The sequence below is a fragment of the Neopsephotus bourkii genome, unplaced genomic scaffold (assembly GCF_033783945.1).
Source record: "Neopsephotus bourkii isolate Nb327-2 ecotype Australia unplaced genomic scaffold, CSIRO-AGI_Nbou_v1 NB_1749, whole genome shotgun sequence".
NCBI lineage: Eukaryota > Metazoa > Chordata > Aves > Psittaciformes > Psittacidae > Neopsephotus > Neopsephotus bourkii.
The window spans coordinates 6,784,817-6,790,903 of NW_026902223.1; positions in this window are offsets into that span (position 1 = coordinate 6,784,817).

The window sequence follows — 6,087 nt, forward strand, 5'->3', positions numbered from 1 at the left end:
GCGACCTGCAGGCACAAGGCACAGTGGAATGAAGTAAGCTGCAGTATCAGATGGTGGCTATTCCATGGGCATCACTGTCTGCAGCAGTGGAGAATGAGACCCATCAACACTGTGTTAAACGCTGGAGACTGTGTGGATCCTCCCCAAAACATGTGCAGCATGGACTTCACATTACCAGATGTTGGCCACTGACCTATCTGTCAAATCCACCTTGGAGCTGTTCCTGAGCTTCAGACACACAGATGTTTCCTGGATCACCACCAGCACATCTCCAGAATGAAGACATCAGGACCTCCGGCTGCAAATGTTATTGTAATTAGTACTTGCATAAGGACATAGAAGGGGGAAAGAAAACCCTTGCGTGTTCCATCCATCCCTCCCAGTCTGCACTAACAGCCCTTCACAGCCTCAAAACCCATTCTTCTCCTTTATGCTTTGGCAAATGCAAGTTTGGTTTGTGCTGCTTCACCCTGATGTACAACAGGAGGTATCAAGCGTCTGAGTTATCATTAACCTTAACACAGCTCAGAGCTGAACTGCTGAAAGCACTTAAACAGGAGCACAGCATTTTAATTTTCTAATCTAGGATCTATAAAAAAGTTGTTAACAAAAAGCCCCAACCACTATTTAGGTCCACAGGGAATTCTGTCACATTTTTCCAGATGCAGATTAAAGGGAAAGTTTAAGTAACATGACACAGTTGTTTTAATTCCATTATCCCTTAGGCTTGGGCACTAAGAAGTCAAGTGATCCCTACTCTTGCATACAGGTAAGCAGGTGCTCTCCCGGGAAGTTGCTCAAGTATTTTGTCATCTAAATGCTTTTTATTCAAACCCACAGCATTTGACTCTTAAATTTGTACCCTTGAGACAGGCAGAGCCTTTTCTTAAAGTCAAGATGAAGAAAAACCCGTTTCCTCTGCCAAAGCCAGTTTTAACACGCAGCGTTACAACTCTGAACCTTCAGCATTTCCAAGGGGACCCCACTGATGTCTCAATCTGTGCAATGGTCTGTAAAGAAAAGCTGCTTTGCTGATTAGTTACCCATAAGAAGAGGTTTAGGAAGATGGCCACAGAAATTGGGCTTATGGTTCTCCTCAGAATGATGGCATTCGACCAGAACTCTCCTCAGCAGCTGTTTGACCAACTCAGACACCACAATTCCACCTGCTCCTGAAATTGAACCGGCAATGAAAGCAAAAAGCATCTGGAAGTGCAAACAAGGCTCTAGGAAATGCAAGGGTTAGGCAAGGAGAGATACCATTGGGTTGAGAAAAGCCTCAGCTTGGCCATCCTCCTGTGACCAAGGGCTGCTTCTTCATGCCAGTCTCTGCTACTTATGGCACAGCCACAAAGAACATTTGTTCTTTAGCTCACTTTACCAAAAATAGGGTTTCACTCAGTCTTGTCTTCTATCCCCCCACTCCATTCATAGCTGAAGGTAAGAAATAAGCTTCAGCTAATAAATAATCCTTGTCACAGCTGGATTTGCAGCTGTAAAAGACCTTTGCATGTGAAGTGGTGCACAGTGGATCCTAAAGATGAAACTGTTCCTCCTACTGAGCAGATGCTACAGTTTGCAGGAGCTGTAAAAGCTTCTTTGGTGCCCCTGTACATCTTTACATAAAATCCATAGCAGTAAGCTAGTGTTTGGGATGGAGGCTTCAATCAATATCCAGATTCCTCTCAAAGCTGCAGGGATTTAGTTCTGAACAATATAAAAAGCAGAGTGAAATTCATGCTGCTGTTCCTGTCTGGGCATCCAGCATTACCAAGGCTGGCTGTATACTCCAAAGCACAGTGGAAAAAGACAAGCATCACTGGAAAGGGAAGTCAGTGTCCTGAGATGAGAGTCCTCAGAGCACTCCTTTCATTCTAGATTGCTTAAACTGAAGTTTTCATTAAGTCATCCTTCAAGAGACCTTGCAGGGCATCAGATGCGCTTTAATGAGATCTATGGATGACAGCTGAAAGGGGGTGCATCTAAACCACCAAAACCAGCACAAAATCCGTCCCAAAGGGTCTCCTGTGCACCCATGTTCCCCCCCCCCCCCCAAGAATATTTCTTTCCTAAGAAGTAACAATTTGCTATTTTGGCTTCTACAACCTTAAGTCTTTCCTTGGTGCTCTAAAGTCATCCTCCTATCAGGATTAATTGTGAAAGCCCTGCCTGTTCCCACCACAGCTCCTCACTAACTTGTTCTTCCTATAGCACCCATACCCTCACTACTTCCAGGATCTCTGTCGCCAGTGAACCACCAGCTCTACCTCATCCCTCCTGCATAGTCTGAACTTCTCCAGGAATAGGGGAAAAAGAGGAAAACTCTTCCCCTCAAAGGGACTCAAAACCATTTCACAAACACCCGCTGGGTCTCCCATGTTAGCAGAAGACCCTTAGTCCCATGCTCTGAATGAAGAAACCAGGAAACCTCTGTAATCAAGCACCTTGAAGGCCAGCCAAAAACTGAAACCAGATCAAAATCCAGCCTTCCATCTCCTGATTATCCTTACACTTCTACATCCTAACCACCAGGGAGAACTGCTGTGCTACCAATCCCTTCTGACACCAAGTACAAAAAAGGGAAGATATATTTCAGGATTAAATTATTCCCTCAGAACACATTCACTTTGGCAACCATTTAACAGCCAGAATGAACTTCAATAATCCAGAGAATGAAATCTATTAATGACAGTGGTAACGTAAGTTATTTAAATGCTTTTAGAGTGTCTTTTAGTATTCCCTAACAAACCCCTATACAAGTGGCCTGAGAAGCAGCCACGACCTAAACCTCTAACAAAACCCTTCAGTTTATTGTTCACTTTCAATTTAGTAGATGATGATCAAGGAGCATCCGGGTTTTCACTTTTAGCTTTGAGAACAAATTGCTGTTCCTTAGCAATTCCCTTCTTTCCAGCTGCCTGAAGCACAGAAAGCATTCTTTCCTTGAGCAGCTCACATGCCTGTTCATTAATGTTGCAGTGACGGTCACAATAGAACCGGTATCTGACAGATGAAATGACAGCACTTACATTACATTGACTCGGAAGTAATGAAGTCAAGGTACTAGAAAGGAATATTCTTGCAAGAAAATAATCTTGTTTTGACACAACCTTTGCAGGAACACTCTTACCTGTTTTGATATTGTCATGATCTTGAAGCAGCAACTATCACACTGCTACTAGAGGTGCTCTGCTTTTGTTGAGAACACCTCTATAGCCAGTACAAGAATCTCTCTCACATCACCACTCAGAGTATTTCCTTACCCTCTTGGCAGCTCAGCATATTCTGTTTCAGATCAGCCTTGCACTCCCAAACCACCTCTGAAACCAGCACCTCAGGCTGCTTCGTACTGAACAAGAGCCCTATTAAACAGGTGTCATCCCCCCTGTGCAGATAAAAGGGAGGCTCTAGCTTTCAGGTGTTAACTAAAGAGTCCCACCACAACCAGTTGTACTTCCAGTCTGCCATTACCCCTCCCAGAAATAAAACCACCTTAACTTTCCACCTTTTTAAACACTGGTACTGTCCATTCCACAAATGAAACTGTCTGAGGGACTGAAGACCCAGCATACAGTAAAGGCAAGGCCTTATCATCCACAGGAACTCACTAGAGAATTGTATCTGACTACAACTTACTCCATTCTTTTTCATTTAGAAACCAGGAGAGGAACATTAACTAAATTGCATGGCAATCACTTCAGAATGTGTCATTTGAAAGCTGTGGGTAATAATATCATTTGCCCAGGCTCTTGAGAGATCCCAGCTGTTAACAAACATGAAAAACTCACCTCTCCCAACCAATGTGACAAGACCTCTGCACCCGTTTCCCATTATCATCTGACATGTGGACTCCTATTAGTGTAAGAACTACTATAAACCAAGCCAGGCCAAACAGCCAAGTCTGAATTGTTCAAACCCCTGCACTTCACAGAACTTCTGCATCCTCACCCCTCGAAGCAGCTTTCCCAGTGAAGAGGTCTCAGAGGAAACCCACTGAGGTCCCAGCAAACAGGAATCAACAGGTAAATTCTCCAGCAACAGAGGAATGGTACCAATGAGCACCAAGTTCTAGCCTAAGGAAAGTATTGCTAAGATGAATTGTATGAGAATAGGTTTTAAAAGCAGGTTTTACACAGCATTTCTGCACTGCTGTGTCCACAGACATGCATCAGAATGTGCAAACTCAACAGTTTGCTGGACTAGTGGAAATTAATGTTTGAGGCTCTGGACGAATTAAGCCACTTGAGACAGTTTCTTGATGCCTGTCTAATAGAGGAAAAGCTCAATTCATCAGTTTCTGATTGCAGTCACCAACTCACACCACCACCACCCAACACTGTTAGAGCAGTTATTGCAGAAACATGAGGTGCAAACCCAGGTGAATAGCAAAGAGACGTGAGAAATGAGGACATTTAGGCAAATGATGCATGTAAGTTCATGACAAATGAAGTGCCCCTCTTAATTCAGGAAATTAAGACACTGTTTTTGAAAGCATGTTCAGTACCTGTCACTTGGCTTTTATGGCCTCAGGAAAGGAGAAATAGTTGGCAAGATATAATAGGGAGTTTTGAGCTTCCCAGGCTAAAGTTGTGCTGGAAAAACCCCTGTATTTAAGGAGAACTCACCCTTTCTTCAGAAACCAAAGCAAGTCCAAACATCTCTTTTGGCTAAACGAGATAGAGAGAGCTTTCTCCTGGGAGAAGTCTTGGCATGACATCAAGTTGAAAGAATTTTAGACACTGTTATCAGTGCCAGAGATTCTAAAGCCAACAAGTAATGTCTAACCTAGGAAAGGTGTCGAAATACATTACACACACACACACACCCTTTTTATTCTTCCCAAGAAGTTTTCTCCCAGGTCTGTGTGCAATTGGATATGAAAACATTTGTTCACAAGAGGGAATTCCAACCTTGCAATATACCACAGAAGTCTCTAAGGTACATACCAGAGGAAGAAATCATCTCCTTAGCAGGAGAATTCCCTACAGTGAAACCAATGGCAAATGACAGATGTCATTCTTCAGCTCCATAGTCAAAAGCAACTGCAAGAACAGTGCTATTTTTCTTCTAAAAAGTAATGTAATATCAAATGTGTTAAAATCATGACAGAAGTCAAACAGATCATTGTCTATCAGGTAAATGCACAGACCTGACACTGTGCCAGAAAGTCAAGAGTGTTTCCAGGTCCAGCAGGCACTGGCCTCACATGTAATCACTTCCTGAACTGACCATTACAAAAACCACCACCCATAAGTGAGTTCTGACAACAAGTTAATACCAGAAAGAGCATCAGCTCGCTGCAAACACTACAAGATGTTGGAATGTTCCCAGGCCATCAGAGAATGCTTTAGGGATGAAGAGTCAACAGGTCAATCTTTCATGAATGCCCATGGGTTTCACTGCAAACTTCCCCAGGAGAAAGCTCCAGATCACCAGCCTTGTGGAAAAGACTAATGAAAAACATCACTGCACCAGCTCCCCTTTGGCACCTCCAGCCTCCTCCTCTTCCAAGCAGGAAAGAGGTTATCTTTCTGCTTTACCACCATGATAAAGCAAGAGCTTGGAATCTATGCCACCATTGCTAAATACACCCAAAACCCAGAACTCAGGTTATTTGTGCTTCACATTTCCAAGCATCTCCCATGTGATACCACAGGAAAGTGAATGGTTAATGAAATATTTGCTCTTTTTAGCTTAATTTTTACATCAAAAAACATTAAAATAGTTCTAAATAAGCTACTGGAACAATACTGGTATTACAACAACATTGATGCTTCTATTAAAGACTGACAAAAAGAGCTCAACCCAAACTCCAACATTCTGCAGTTTGCCTATTGAAACATTTTTGCCTTAGCTGAACATCTAAAACAAGAAATCAAAAGAGAAAAACAACTTCTACTTCCAATTCAGCTACCAACTGGGAGGGCTTAAGGAAGCCTTTCATTATCCAACAGTCTTCTATCTGTAAAAGGGGAATTATACTTACTTACCCCACGGAAAGCTGAGCATTGGGAAGCATAAAGTGCTGCAGAGAAAGAAACATAACTGCTGAGTACTGTTACTCCAGAGAAAACTAAAGAAACCTGG